This window comes from Aythya marila, assembly GCF_965140915.1.
Source record: "Aythya marila genome assembly, chromosome: Z".
In the NCBI taxonomy this organism is placed as follows: domain Eukaryota; kingdom Metazoa; phylum Chordata; class Aves; order Anseriformes; family Anatidae; genus Aythya; species Aythya marila.
The window spans coordinates 18,479,131-18,495,871 of record NC_139080.1 but is presented as its reverse complement, the minus strand read 5'-3'; positions in this window follow the sequence as shown (position 1 = coordinate 18,495,871).

Genomic DNA, 16,741 nt, shown 5'->3' with positions numbered 1-16,741 from the left:
TGTGATATTCCTTGAATGACTTCTCAAAAGAATCTGCTGGCCAAGCCCTCGGTGGTCTTGCTTGTGTGGGTTCTGTGGAAGATACTGCCATTTTGCCTTTTACCACAATATTTCTACAATCACTTCAAGGAAAAAAAATCTAAACTTTCCAAACTCTGGGTTGATATTAAATTTCTTGGTTATTGTGCTATAACTCTGTATTGCAAAATCACGATACTACACAAAGGTCACTGGATAGGAGTGCACCACAGGTCCACAGAGACAGAAATAAAAGTAGGATAGCCAAAAATTGTGCAGAAAGATTTAAGATTTATGTGTTATATGTGTGCTACTACCCTGGTTATTATGCTGTGCCTTTTGACATGCTAGTGAATATAATTTATATCCTACCTTTCTGTAGAAAGTAAATGGGCTCTCCACAACTAAAATCTTCATTTATCTATGAAGAAAAGAAGTTGGCAAAGCATCTTGAAAAACACATTTTTTGGCCACATTTGCTAGTATTTTCTGAAAGAACTCTAGACTTTTGAATTACTTCTGTATCTCCACACGACCTGTTTTATCTCTTAAAAGGACACAATTGCAAAACTTTCAAGGTTGTCTTCATAAACTTTTGAACCTCATTGGCTCCTAAAAGGGAACACGATCACAAAAGAATTTTTAAGAATTATTGGAATCATTTGTCACAATAGGAGACTCAGTAAGAAGGAATAACAACCAGTCACTGGTGCTTTGGAAAGATCCAAGCCCAGTTCACAATTCCACACCGCAAATATTTGTGAGACCTCCAATACGATACCCGAGGAGTGTGATTAATGTCGTGTGCCTGTTTATTTTTCCCCTGAGAACCTGAAAGGGTAAAAAAAAGATCACAACTAAACAAAAGCATATCAATAACAGGAAACTGTTGGTGAGAAATACCCCGATCTTCCTGTAAATTCACGTCACCACATTCCCCAGGGACAAAGGTGCGTGAACAGCATGGTAAATAATTATGATTTAATATGAGGCCTTGCAATGCTGTTTACAGTTGAACAACAAAAAGGAATTGTTTCTCAAGGCGCAAAATAAGCAAATAATAGAAACACATATCAATATAATCAGGAAATGATGATGTTATGTCTGGGTCAGCTGCTGAAAACAGATTGCAATCTATCAAAGTATCAACCTGATATCTCCATGCAGCCCACAGAGAAACATCAGTGATAGGAGAGAGTCTTTCCCTCTTCTGCATGCCAGTCATGTCACTTTGATCCAGTTATGGTGGTGCAGGAGACTGGGTTCTTGCAGAAGGCTTTCCAAAGCTATTTGCACTTACTGATGTTTAGGGACATCAGTAGGGAGTTTGATATATTTGTTGAAAGCATCTGAAATGATTTGTTGCATTTCATATTACAAAACCGAAAATAAAACACTTTATGTTAAGTGAGGAGGAGAGATTGTAAGGAATAGTAACAGTTGGTCTCTTTCAGGAAGATTATGTTTTTGAATATAGCCAGCAAATAGAAGAAAATCTCATTGCAGAAACACCACAGTGAATTTCAGCAGAGAGGAGTGAAGCTTCTTACTTCCTCATTAAAAATACAGAGAAATATATATATAAAAAAAAAACAAAAAACAACACATAGGATGTCAATTTGCAGCAATTTTTCCGTACAGAAATATTTTTAGGGATGCCAAGGCAAAATCAGCTATGCAAAACCCAAACAGAGCAATGAGTCTTGAATAGAAGACTAGCATTTTTAGTAGAAGGCTTAAAGCATTTAAAAATGCATTCAATCCTTAGTTACAGAAACATAATTCCAGACTACGCTTGTCAGATTTTAAAGTTAAGCAGGGTCAGGTCAGGTCAAAGCCTGAATGTGAAAACATCAAGAATTTTCTTAGTGTTGTCTGAAATAGCACCAGTGACTGTGGAAGACTTTCCTCCATCACTCAGGGCTGAAATAAAGCATCAACACTTTCATCCTGATAAGTACCAGCATCTGGGACTTATAGACATTCCTTAAAGCTCTCAGTGATGGACTAGTATTTGAAGATTTTTTTATTATTACTTATTTTTTTTGCCTTTATCTATGCTATTATCTTCAAAAGTATTTTGGTGCTTAGCACCTATGTAAGCGTCAGCTCCTGCTGAATGAATCAGCGTGTGCATGACTGCCATGACTAGGATGTCTAGGAAATAAGCAACAAGCTTTGTACAGCCTCCTTGAATTACACCATATGCTTTATCATACTCACTGCAAATTGAAGCTGATGTTGATTTTGTTTGTCTTGTGCCTGCTTGCCATCCCAAGCAGATGATTTTTACACTGTTGTCAGGATAATGCCAATCATCTTAACAGATGCTTGTGCTTTTATCTGTGCTCTGCATCACATTCCTCCAAGAGAAGGCTGCCAGCAACAAACAGGTTTTTCTGAAAGTACATAAGGGAACAATGGACAATAGGAGCTGTTTTATACCGCTGGGTATAAACAAGAACAAAACCCAGTTCACATGGAATGAAAAACACGATTTATCAAGATGTACGTTGGTGGCTGGTAGGCTGCAGATGACTTTTGGGATCTGACAAAGCACTGGAGCAGGCTGCAGAAATCCAGTTTGTTAAAAAAGGCACTGCTGGGGCTGGATGGAGCTATCTGCACATTTTAGGTGGATTCTCAGAGTGAAAGAAAGTAGATGATTTCGATACTTCTAGAAAATTCAAGACCCGTATTTTAAAAAGTTTGCGTATTAAATTTTTCAAATGTTCTTTTGAAATGGCACTTCAAGACATTTCACCATTTTCCAAATAGTGGACTAGGAAAAGGATATTGGTTTAAAAGAAATTAACGGTGGCTGGCAGATAAGCTGTCTTTCCCCTCTAAGGCAGGCAGGATGCTTAGAAAGTATATAAGGATCAAGAGAAAACATCTCTATCCTCTCCATACCTCAAATGCTTTCATCTCCTCCCTCCCCAGCTGCCTTCCTGTGTGCTTCCAGGCCCCAGCCTCAGGGCTTGGTGGAAGACATGGCTGGATAGAGGAGAAAGAGAGGAAAGGAAGTACTTTTCAGAGCTGGATGGGAAAGGGAGGTGGTGTTGGCAGCAGAGGTGTTATTTTTGGCTTTTGAGTTCTTAAAAGTATTCTTTCAATTGATTATTTGTCATGATCAAAAACCAAAGCTGAAAGGCATGCTTAAGGTCAAGCTCAGCTAAATGCAATTAAACATGTTTTAAAGCTGCCTGTTATCCCTCCTGCCCCTGAGAAACAAGAAATTAGTGTTGCTGTGGTAAATGAAGTCTGCAAACTCATCTGCTTGGTATTTAGAAGTGCTTCAACATCCTTATGCTATAAGCAGACCAACTCTATTTCACTATGCTTACATTTTTTTTTTCAAGGTAGACCCAAAACACTTTTCCACATTTTTTTTATTTATTTAGTCCCAGAATTGAAAACTCGAATAGTTCACACCATTCTGCAAGCATTTGTAGAAGAAACAAATACTTTAGAGAAAACTGCTTCTTTGATTGTTTTCAGTGTTTTTCAGAAAATCATTAGCAAAGAGAGAGAAACTATTTCAAGTTCAGCATTATTCCCCAGTAGTGGAAAAACAATGTGATAACCCTGCATGCTTACTATGAATTTCTTAAAACACCTAGTGAACATCTCCTAGGTATCAAACCAGTTCTGAGAAAGGACTGCATATATTTTCTGATTTACATCTGTAGAAGTCAAGATGAGGAGAAGAGGGGAATATGTCATAAGAAAACTAGGAATGAATCACACGTATATTGGTAAATGAACGGTATATAATACCCTAAGATTTTGATCTTTTGCCATGAGCTGTAGGTGTCAGATCCTGGAGCACACCTAAATATTTGCAGACAAATGTGGCCAAACATCCCAGCTTGCTGTGGGGCTGTATCTCAACAAATGCAAGTTTGTAGAAGTTACTCATAAAATATTGTCTCAGTATTTCTGTACCTCTTTTTCATGTTACTCTTGCTGTTGCTTGTAATATTAACAAGACAAAGAGAAAAAGAAAACTCTTTCTTTTCTATGGGTAGGATCTGTAATTTGACTTAGTACTACTAGAAAAAATAAGAATTAAACCCCAGCATGCTATGTTATTCAGTTAGCTGTCTGGATCAAACCTTTGCCACCATGGTAACACATGACAACACCAACTCAGATGTTCAGATGGGATAAATCAGCATTGCTGCATTTGCTGGAGCAAAACTCAGTCAGTTTCTATCTCAGCTGGCCTTGGGGTCCTATTAGTCTGATGCACAAGTTCTGCAAGGAAAAGCAAATCACTGTAATATTCAAATTCCAGTGATTAATTATTGGACTTTCTTTTTCACAAGTCTAGATGATCCCCACAGCATCTCCATTCACATTTACAAATGTTTCTTTGCCTGATACTGATTTGGTGCCTGCCACATCTGTGCTGGCTTGTGCATATCCTCACCAGTCAGTTACCAGTTACTTAATTTTAAAAGCAGAAATACTGGATGACTTTGTGGTGTCTTTGACAAACTGCAAGTTTAACACAAGTTCTTCCACTGAAAATTAACATAGGAGGGAGGTGTTAAACAGTCAAAATACCACAATTGCTTCATCTGGACATCTGAAACAGCAGCCGCCAGGGAATATTAAGTTCCAAGACATCATACCCTTTGGTTTCGATGTGTACAACTCCTAACGCCATTCTCTCAGCAGGTGAACAGATTGCCTGGGTTTTGAAAACAACTCAGCACACAGTGGTTTGATTTGGAGCTGGAAGGAGCTGGTGGATGCTCAACACTTTAGGGAAAAAGGGCTGGAAGCGCTAAGGAAATTCTTCCTGCTGCTGGATGACAGAGAGCTTCAAGCCTTGCATGGTGGTATTGTCGGAAGAGGTGAATAATAGAATAAGTGCATTTCCCTTTGTTTTTCTTTTCTCTTGAGGACTATTACACAGATGTGGGAATATCATACAGAGAAGATTATATATCAGGGAAAGAAATGCTCTCACTGGGTCTTTTTTTGAAGTCACATTGCATTTAGAGGCTTCTGAGCAATTGCAAAATAGAGCTCCAACTCTGCCTGTACTGGCAAAATCCCTGTTTGACTATCAGGTGAAGGATTAAAACTACATCTGTGAGTAAAACCAAATGTTATGAACATTTTTACAATAGATGGATTCTGATGGTCAAAACAGCAGGTACTCGTGAAGTCAAAGAAACTTGGACTGCTACAATCAATAGGGATTCCCTTTCTTACTTCTAATTATTTTCATTGGATCACAGGGCTAAAAGCTGTGGCTTTTTTTTTTTTTTTTTTTTTTTTTTAATGAAAAAAGCCTCCACACCATATTTGAGTGAAAAATGACTATCTGCAACATAACACTATTCAAATGTCAGCTATCAAATGACTAATTCTGTTTTTTCCATATGAAAAACCGCATTCACACAAAGGAAGGCAACCAATTGTTTTCTTTCAAAACTCTTCACTCTTTAAGAATTACAAAAAAATCTCACTTGATCTATCAAGCATTTTATTTTATGAGCATCAGTTTTATAGTCCTGAAGTGGAGTCAGAAGCGGTTTGGAAAAAATTACTCAGACCTGTAAAACGCAGAGCAGCGGGGGGTTGGATGCTGCTCTTGTTGTCAGTGGATTTTGAACAGTGGGATTCGACTGGATTCAGTGGTGCCACACGAGTACGAGCGAGGGGGGAGTCAGGCAGTCTTCATGGGCAGTCTATCCTGTAGGAAACACCCACACAAGGAGATAGGCTTGAGATGTTCTTGCAGGGATCGTATTAGATTTGGCTGACCTCTGCCAATGTTAATGGGAAAATTGGGACGATACTGGAAAAACAAAACTTGTTCTAGTTTTGTGACATTTTGGTCAATATCTGCCTCAAAGGGGTCTCACTGGCAGCATAAGATCAACCCTGCCAGAAGAAGCAACCTTGTCTCCAGCAAATTGCACAGCTGTGTGCTGAGAACACAGAGCTGAGAAGAGCGCAGTGGAGATGCATGTCTATTTTCCTCATATCCTGGGCAAAAAAGTGTAAGGAAGCCAAAATAAACCAGACATGCTGTGCTTAAAAGTTAAAGTATTTGCAGAAGAAGCATGGCTGGAGTATGCTACAATAAAAAGTTTTGTTCTTCTATACAAATAATACAAATCTAGAGCCTCAGAAAATCATACTTCACGGGCAATGTAAGGAAGAGCAGACAGACTTTCCCTGCTTTTGAAGGGAGACAGGACTGTGAATGCCTAGGAAATAATTATAAACTCTCTGTATTACCCTGGCCTTAAAGAAGATGCTGATAGACAGTAGAAATAAATGATCAGTGAAACCTCTTCTGTTTTCTCTTCTTTCCAGTATCTACATCACAGCCACACACATATCTAGTACCTTCAAGGCAGACAGGAATGAAGGTAAGGAAGGAAGCAAGGAAGCAAGCAAGTAAGAAATTCTTTCACTTCTGCTCCTTTTTCCTTTACACTTTTTTTTTTTTTTTCTTCCTTGTCAACAACTCTTTCTCTTTATTTTCATTACCCACCACCCACAACCCTTTCCAGACCTCCCTGATTCTTGCAGAAGTTGGACTGACCATGAGCACCCAACTCTCTCTGTTTTGAAATAAATCATCTCTGGTTGCTTATGACTCCTGTGGTGCTGATGTGAAGAATCTTATCATTTGAAACTGTCTCAGGGACTGGACATATCTTCAAAGCTGCTTGGGTACAGTTCAGGATGTAATACTAGCACTCGGCTCACCTGTCCCTATTTCTGTTCTCAGCGCTAACTCAGGTCCACTGGTATGATGCTGCAGTCCAGAGTGCTGGTGGGTGTCCAGGCTTCTGCTTCAGCCAGCATATCCATAGGTTGCTCTGGCTGGGAGGACCATACCTACTGTTTAGGTTGTCACTGCAAGTTTAGAGACCTAGTTTAAAACTAGGACACAGGTTTTACTAATGCTGATGGTGTTACTGATGGGTTGAGCACAGCTGGAAAGTGTGGAAAAGACTGCAGATGAGAGCTATCATTTCTAAACTACTGAAAAGCAATCCCTGTCTTCCTAAAACCTTGAAGGACTAGTTGAAGAACAGCAGGACCACATAGATCTGAGACGACCAGTAAAAGATGAAAAGAAAAACTAAATATCACTCTATTTGATTAATATTTTACACTGAAAGGCATTGTAGATTCATCCTGCCATCACCTCTGATCAGACAGGGGTTGCGTTCACATTTCTTTTTATACAAGCAGTCCTTCGTGAACACAGACAGGTGATTTGGCTATGTGGCAGCTCTCAAGGGTGAAACCTGACGTCTCTCAGAAGATCTTTTTGCCATACATTGTTTTGTGCCAAACTTTCCTAGCTGAATAACAGCAAGGGAATAAGCTTCCATCAGCGATCAGCCTAGAGCAGATGCACAGAATGGCATGTGATCGGACTCAGCTGGAAAAAAAACCAGAACAGTGTTACTGATTCTGGAGCAGATGCAGCCCCTACCTGAATGGGTGGCTGGGCAGGCGTGTAGGAGATGTGGAACTATGTGCCCTGACACTGGGGCAGGCGATTGTTAGGGTTATCAACTGCTTACACACAAGGCGGGGAAGGAATTTAGAGTCCAGTATATCCCCCATAGCAGACTACAGGAACACTATCTTTAGTATTCAAGATACTCCATAAAATGGAGTAGGTACCATTGCCACCATTTACAGATGTGAAAGTCTCTGCTTATCCAAAACTGTAACTCATGCTGGTTTCAGAGTATGTCTTATTCCCTCTCAGCTCCCGCAGGGCCACCCAAACCACTAAAACATTCCTCAGTAGTAACAACGCAGAGTGAACTGGCTCCTATTCAGATGGTCTGGACGGTGGGGTGGGATACAATAACCAGGCTGCTTCCAAAGTGTATTCTCAGGGTTGAATACCACACACCAGAACGAAGTGTTCGCAGCGGGTTGATTAGGGCACTGAAGGATCTGCCAGACAGGATGAGTCAAACATGCTTGAAGTGTTAAGAGGTGGCTTTAAAAACCGATCTCCTCCTTCTTAAGGAAATTAAGGGATTAAAAATTAAAACAATCTTGTTCTTCTTTGTATGAGGAACTGACCTGGCTGGGAAACACTGAGAAACCTGAACAGATAACAAGTTAGCCACAAAGTGACAAAAACTGAAGCTATGAAAGTACTTGTCCCTCCACCCTGCAAAATCTCTAGCTGTTTGGAATCAGCTTTTACTGGTGACCATGTCACCTCAAGACCTGCTATATCTCCCTGTTTCTGTATGTACAAGATTCAAACTTTCTGGATTAAATCCCAGCCCTGTCAATCTCAATGAAAATGCTTTTCCTGGTGTTAGGAGACCTTTAGTTCAGTACTATTGTTTGTTTTCCCACTCAAGGACATCCATCTCTGAGTTTGTAGTGTCTACTTGATCAAAGATGCTAATTTAACCTTCTTTTTGATGTTCTTCTTATCTCTTCTTCAGTCAAAGTCCTTCCTGTACTTTCCTGGATCCTCTCACCTGCTCCCAAACACCTTGGCACCAAGCCACCAGCCCAACCTTCAAATCCCACTCTTCCAAGTTCACTTCTGTGGCAAACCTAAACATATATAAAAAGCATTGCACAAACATATCCCCAACATATTAAAAACCTAGATACTGATCTACATACAGTCTACTCTGCAACTCAGTCCCCCACACCTCATTTCAGTCTGCCATTTTACTATTTTACTATTCCCTGACCCACTGGGCTACAGTTGTTTCTCAACTGCTTACCAGAGCACTTTGGTTACCCAAGGTAAATAAATGTTTATGATGAAGTGACAGAGGAGAACTGGCAGAGTTCTTGAGAAAAAATTGCAATGAGGTAATTAATTTAGATACAGCAAAAAGCAAACAGCACGGCTTTGAAAATGCATGTGAAATAAATGGTGATGTCCAAACATTAAGGAATAAAGAGGCACAATAGTGCACATGATGCACTGTGTACTAAACGGGTTCTAGGTTGCTGCAAAAAGTGTGCTAAATCCTACCACGGCACCAGGCCAATGCCAGTCCCCATGGTGCGTCACACATCCAGCACAGGGAAGCATGGTTGTAGTCTGGCAATTCCTATCGGGCTGACCTGCCATGGAGAGATGGCTATCAGCACAGGGAGAGAAAGCTGCAGCCCCTGGTTAGCAGGGTGATGACAGCCACCAGGGTGATAACGGCAAGGGTACGGGGAGCCAAATTTACGAGAAGAAGCTAGGTGAGCAAGGCTTGCTCAGCCAGGCTGAGGGAAACCACTGCTCTCTACAAACACATTGAGGAAAGGTCTCAACACCAAGGGGCTGGTAACTGTTCTGATGAAAAAGCAGTGTTGGCATAAGCGAGATACCAGCTGCCTGTAAGGAACTTAAAATCAGAAGTTTCCAGACCATGAAGATAACCATGTCATGTGGCAGTTCTGTAGAGGGGGAGTCAGGCTTGGGACAGGGATGAGACCAAGCCATCTGAATGTTTTTAAGAAAGAGCTCAATAAATGAAAAACAGAGATTATTACATGAGGTAATGTCTGCAGTAGTTGGGATTGGGATTTAATGATCCAGGTGGTCCTTTCCATCCTATGCTGTTATGCTTCCACAGCCAACATTATTCTGTACCCATGGCCAACAGAAAAAAGAGCAGTCCTCATTACTTCCAGTGCAAGTGCTTTAAAAGAGCAAAACAGTCAAAATTGTGAGGACTGTGAAAATACCTAGCATGAGTCAGAGATAATTTAGCAAGCCCAGCAGCAGTTGTGTAAAATGGATGCACGACAGGAACCCAATTCAGATGTAAAAGCTACTATCAACAGAAGGTATTGATTTACAGAAAGAGACAGCTTTCTGCATAGTAATGGTGTGAACCTACTACAGCTGCCATTTGGTAAGTAATTTCAAAAGCAAAGCCATACAAAATACATTTGCAAATGCACTTTTTAAAATAGGTGACAAGAATGGGAGCCATGCGAGTATGAGAGCATAATGGCTGTAAATACAACACTCATTTCTAATGATGTTAAAAGCAGCGCTTGCAAAGGCACCAGATGTGTAGACAGGATAACAATGATGCTGAGGACAATTCTCACTAATCTAGGATTCACATGGTGTAAGAAAGATATATTACCATTATTGGAAGAATTTGGATTGTTTGCACAGGCAAATGAGAAAAACAGGTCAGTATAGATGAATATAAATGATTTTCCTAGAGAGTAAAGGTCTGGCTGAAGAGTTACAAACAACAAAGTTACTGATCAAACAGAGTAGCATAAAAAACCTTCAGAAACCAAAAAGATTAGTAAAACTGTAGAAATCAGTGAAGCAAAGTGTATCAGAAAAGAAAGAAAGAAAGAAAGAAAGAAAGAAAGAAAGAAAGAAAGAAAGAAAGAAAGAAAGAAAGAAAGAAAGAAAGAAAGAAAGAAAGAAAGAAAAAAACCCACAACTTAAAAGAAAACCCATATGAAAGGTTCTTCTCAGTTTCACTACTTCTATTCAGCATTCTGACATGTTGCTTGTAAATGGGCTGCTGCAGTGTCTGATCCCTAGGTAGTCACTAAATCAGCCATGCCATGGAATTAGATGATGTTTTTCACTAAAACCTAAGAACTTAATTTCCTCAGATGTCCTGAGGGAGTCCACGTGCCACTGCCCTGGAACTGAGGCCCTCTCTGGGGATTTGCTTCTCTCTTTCAGTGTGCTGAAGGCAGGGGAATGAAAGCATTTTCTTCAGCACCATCCCCTCAAGCTCCTCTCCCTCCTTTGACCTACACAAAGGCTGAGTTTTAGTCTTCTCCCTGTGCTAAGATTATTTGCATAGTTTTGCTGTAGTTATTTTTCTGTTTTTCTTTTGCTGGACTTCTGGCTGGCTGCAGGTTGTTTTGCTTTGGCAGACAGGGGTGAAGACCTGGTTCAGGACTCCCAGTTCTGAGAGATTCTCTCTGGGGAAACTGCTGGAGTCGGAAGCTTTACACAGGTTCCCTCAAAAGAAATGACCTGAGACTTGCATATGGATCTGCAGAGGAGAGGACACTCAACTACAACACTTAACACGGATCTTGGGGCAAATAAATATTTTCTTTATGCCAGTGTGACTGTTCAGACTCCTGCAGTTATGTCTGTAACTATCTGAGATACAGAAACACATCTCCACATACTGAAACTGAACAAACAAGAAAAATAACACAAATTAAAGATGCTGCATCATTCAGTACACTGAATGAATTCCCACATCTGTTTTAATAATCACAGATTTTTCAATAACACTTATTATGCAAACTAATATACTCATCAGTGTACCCTGTAAATTAAGAAAACGTGTTGCTAAGAAATGACTAGAGGTTGTACTCAAAATCAAAACAAAAAGGAGGCAGTTTTAAGCTGCTGTTTTAAAAAATAACTCTAGGTGGGCAGATTCTTATGCCTAATTAATTTGAGCTGGTACCCCAAAATTCAGCTGCCATCACTAACACCCTTTGATAGCACTACCGGATTTTCTAAGGACCTGATTTTGGGAACCAGTAGGCTGGGTGGGCTGCGATGATGTGAAGATATTCTGTCCAAACACAGTATCCAGTGTCCCAAAAGAAAGGCACCTAACACACGTACCTTTTCCTGTTAGCTCCTGAATGGTCCTCCATTCCAAAGCTGCTCATAGCCACGCTCTGTCTCTTGGAGCTTCTTCAGGATTGTCAGGAGAGCATCCCCAACCCTTACCGCAGGGGTGAAACCACTGCAGTACCCAGCCATTGCAATAAATCTGGCACTATGGTTGATCTTTTACTAGAAGAGACCACATATATAGCACCCTGTGTTCACTGACACATACCCTACAGGGATTAAAGCAGAGGCTACAGCATAGCAGCCTCATAATACAAACTCATGCTTCTTCATGGCATGTTTTTTCTAAAACTGTAGTGTACTGTCAGGAGGTGCATCTTTCATTGGGGTAGTGAAGCAGCCATAACAGTTTAGGCATGAACATGAGGACAGCAGGTCCATCACACAGCCTGTTGCACAGAATCAAACCGATTACTTGGACCTTATTATCCACAGGAAAAAAATGGGGAGGAGGAGAATGGTTAGGCCCACACCCCTGATTAGCAACAGAGAGAAAGCACAGCAGCAGGCCTGCTAGGTGGCTGTGATTTTCCTCTTGCTCTTGTAACAGTACTACATCTCTTTTGGGCTGACCACGTGAACAGTCCAGGGAGGACTACCATTAAGAACTTCTCCATGGCACGCTATTGCTTTGCAGACGAAGGGCACCAATGCCCACCAGTGTCGTCCCACCAACTTTTGTGTGTCCTGCAACAGCAAAACATCTTCCTCCCAATAGCAGCTGCAGCCTCCTGTACTGAGCCTCTCATGTTGTGCCACTCTGGCTGAAACAGAGGAGTATTTTTGTTCCCTGGATGATCTATTACTGAACATACCTTCAGATCTCTCTAATAGAGCTCACCCAACATCAGGAGAGGAGCAAGACCTGAGCACTCTGTGATGTCTTGGAAAGGGCAGGGATTATATGGAGAATACCTGAAGCAGGCTAAGAAATCTTGGTCTGATGCATGAGCCACCAAGGGGAAGGAAGGCCAACACTACCCTCTTCCTTTGTACAGAACACAGCATCTTGCCTTGCTTTAGTCTATCTCACTGGCACAGGATGAACTTTCATTCTGAGCAACTGAGGACAGCCAGTTTTGGGTGCACACAAATTTCTCTTTCAGACACCTAAAACAGAATTGCCAAAGTTGCTGAAGTGGTTTAGGAATATGCATGGATCAGCATCCCACAGTAACTTGTGCTCCCAACTCACCTATGCACTTCTTGGAAAATTATTTTTACTATAAATATGTAACCTGATCTTCAAGGTAAATATGAATTCAGTTGCCAGCTTGAAAATTTACATGGTCTAACTTGTGTAAGATCACAAGATAATGAGGGATTACGAGAAGAGCACAGATTTTGTAGAGAGATTTTATATCTCTGGTAAGACAATTCACAGAAGAAAAATCTGAGATTCTTTTACTCCATTTTGAATGGTGACTTTACATATTCTCTTTACTGGAAAAATAAAGTCCTTATTAACCATGCCCTTTTTAAATTCACTTGGCTTAGTAAATGAATCATTGGAAAACTTGGAATTTAGAATTTGAATACCATTTGATCCTACTTGAATTGAACCACCTCTTCATTTTTCCCAGAAGCTGTATTTCAACAACATTTTTATTTATAAGGTACTATTTACTTAAGAAATAACAGGAATAAGATTATATTGCAGCCTCAGGACTCCCTCTAGTGTCTTTACAGCCAAGCTCTTTATGGAACTGCATGGACCACTAGAGTTCTGTGTCTGTGTCTGTTTTTGATGACTACGGAGCATACATCAGTAACTTGTGTCTAACATGCCTCAAAGCTTCAGTCCACAGTGTTGACCCCTCACTCAGAAAATCCAAGTGAATATTTGCCACCTGATACAGTGTTAAATTAAAATTAAGACTGAAATAATAATAAAAAAAGCCATTTTAACACAATAAATTATTCATTTTCCACTGTTTTTTTCTAAAGATTATTAATTTCTTCTGTTTAGCAGGAAATCTTGAAGTTATTAGGGCAGAACATCTCCTAACTGCTTGCAGGCAGCGTTCAATCTTTCCCATCAGAATAATTAATATTTGTCTTCTCAGTGTTTGTTATAATTACACTACTGTCATATCAGCATAATTTAACCAAAACCAACGAAATTTGATATATATTTTTTTTTCTTCAAAATTTGGGGACAGTTTTGGCTTCTGAAATTGGTCTAAAACCTATGAGGACCCTAAGAAAGTCTTGGCTGCAGCAGCAATTTGCAAAGAGTATTGTTCATTGAAAATTGAATAGAAACTAATTTCTAAGGTAGTTTCTGGTATGGCGTGAAACTGCTTTCTTCTCAGTAAAATCTTTATCCAACCAAATCTGATAGAAAGGAATTGATAGAAAGGAAATGATGTGCAGGGTATTATAGAGCTCAGTAATACCACGCATTCTGCTTTAACCGATAGACTGACTGACTGTCACCTGCAGGCAAGCTTACCTCCGATATTAATAGGAAAGAATCTATTTACTAGCTGGAAAATTTTTTGTATTTTCACAGAAATATTCCACATGGAGGTCAAGACTACAGGATATCCATTTGGCATACAGTAACAATCCTACAGATGAGGAAGAACAAACAGAAAACAGAAAAAATTACATACTGGATTTCTGCCCGTCTGACTGCATGAACAGGAATTTGTTTAGAGAACAAGTCCTGTTGCACTTTGAAGACAAAAAATCCTAAGTAATAAATGCCAAAGATGATAAAAACAAAACAAATAAACAAAAACACAAACCAAACCAACAAACCAAACCTACCAATAAACAAAAATAAATAAATAAAAGCTTTTCAGGAACTAAGGATGCAAGGCTTAAAATCAAAGAAGAATTCAGATTTACACTTCTTAAAAAAAAAAAAAACACAACACACAAGTCTCACTGAAAACAAGTAGGACTTTTTGGGAACTCCTGAAGGACATAAGAAAATGTGGATTAAAGCTATAGGTCACTTGGGCCTTTGTCAGAATGTGGCCTTTCTTTTCTCAGAAGTCTCTTAATACCTGCTTTACATGGCCATGAAGTGTCTGCCTGAGTCACAGCATCACAGGACAGCAGAGGCTGGAAGGCACTTCTGGAGGCTATCTTGTCCAATTCCTCTTCTCAAACTAGGGTCACCTACATCAGGTTTTTCAGGGCTGTGCCCTACGAAGTTTTGAACATCACTAAGGATGGAGTCTCTCCGGGAAACCTGTTCCAGCGTTCGACCACCCTCAATGTGAGAAAGATTCTTGTATTTAAATAGAATTTCCATTATTTCATTTTTTTCCCCATTGCCTTTTATCTTTCCACTGGATACCGCTAAGTCTGGCTCCTTATTCTGCACACACTGCTATCAGATGTTTGTACCCATTGATGAGATTCCCACTGAGCCTTCTCTTCTCCAGGCTGAACTTTCTCATACATCAGAGTGGATTACTTTTCTTTGGACAAGAAGTAATGTCAAAATGAGCATACTAAAAAATGTCAATTTAATGACAAAATTAGTTCAGTGATTGCAGAGTTACTCAGTAGAGGTACAGACCACATTAACTGACTGAGTATATTTTTGTGACTATATCAGTGTAACTACAATGTGGAATAGACTTTAAATTGTACATACCTTAAAACAAATGTATCATGTCCTCCAATTTCATCCTATGACACGAATCACAAAGTATTTAAAAATAATGTCTAGTTCTACACCTCTGCACGTACAGGATACTGCCATTTTACCTGTCTCTTGCCTCTCATCCAAATGTCTTGCTCAGCACTACCTTTCTTCTAACCTAGTTAGAGAAGACAAATATCCCTAACTGGGGATACATTGTCATACCTGTGCAATACATGGTCAGTGCAAAAGCAATTTTTTCCCCAGGGTTTTCCATCAGAAGCACAGAGTTTCACTGACACACACCTGCAGTCCTGCTTTTCCAGCTTCAGACACATTATGGATCTTTATTCCATGTTATATCCTTTTTGCTTTTGACCTTCTGGTTTGCGTCTTGGACTCTCTTGATACATTTTTAGAATCTCCTTCTCAAGGTTTGCACAAATCTTCTTAGAGCACCAGTCTGAAAAGAAATAAGTTTATCAGGTCTCTGCCTTTGAGATTTTTAATAATCTGTTAAATAATATCTGGGTGAAGATCACTCCCTATGATTTCCCACCGGACATGGCTTCCACCCAAATACATTATTCTAAAATTGTGAAGACAGCAAAGCCTGCCAAAAATTTCTAAGGAAAATCTAGACTAAATGATGACTACAAACCTCAAAGGAAGAGAGGAACCAGACGGCTGACCCAGAAGAGATTCATTCCATCACAACTTTTCTTATTTCTGAAGCCTTGGAATATTATCTAGGTTACTTATTCTGCTTATTTAGTGTAACATTTCATCTCACAAATTCCAGTTCTATGTGTAAGTGGAGTAACAAGTTAAAAAAACAACTGACCTGTTGAGACACATTAGAAAGCACCCTGCCAGCTGATTATATCAGAGAAAATTTTATGACTGCAAGGCTGTTCCTGGCATGGATGATGTATGCAACCAAGGGTATGTCTGCATATTTGAATTAAGTATGATAAGTGGCTTATACACAAGTAGTTCAAGTATGCTCTTAAAAAAAAAAATTAAACTAGAACCTTGTGCTTTCAAGTACAGGGCACCACTGATAAGGTGCAAAATGCAGAATTTCCTCTGTCTAGTTTAAGTTCTGTACAGCTTATAATAATTTCACTTTGTTTTGTCTACCTGCTGTATATTCATTCTACAACAAAATATGACTTACTTCTTTATGCAAGTATGATTGTAGTTATAGCCCGTATCTGGTACAAAAAGAATTAGTAAGAAAGCTGTAGATAAGACTTCTTATTTCACAATTACAAAAGGCAATAGTATTTACAAGGGTACAAGTACAACATATCTAGAGTACTTCCTTCTGTTCTTTGAAGGGACTTTAAAGGCACTGTGATGTGCTGTTTATTACCTGTTATACGTCCATTTCAGACTTCTTTTCCTTGTATGCATATAGCACCCTCACTAGAGTATTTGATCAGTGTACGGTTTAATTTATTTATACTTAAATAGTTTTCTGAAGTACAAAAACC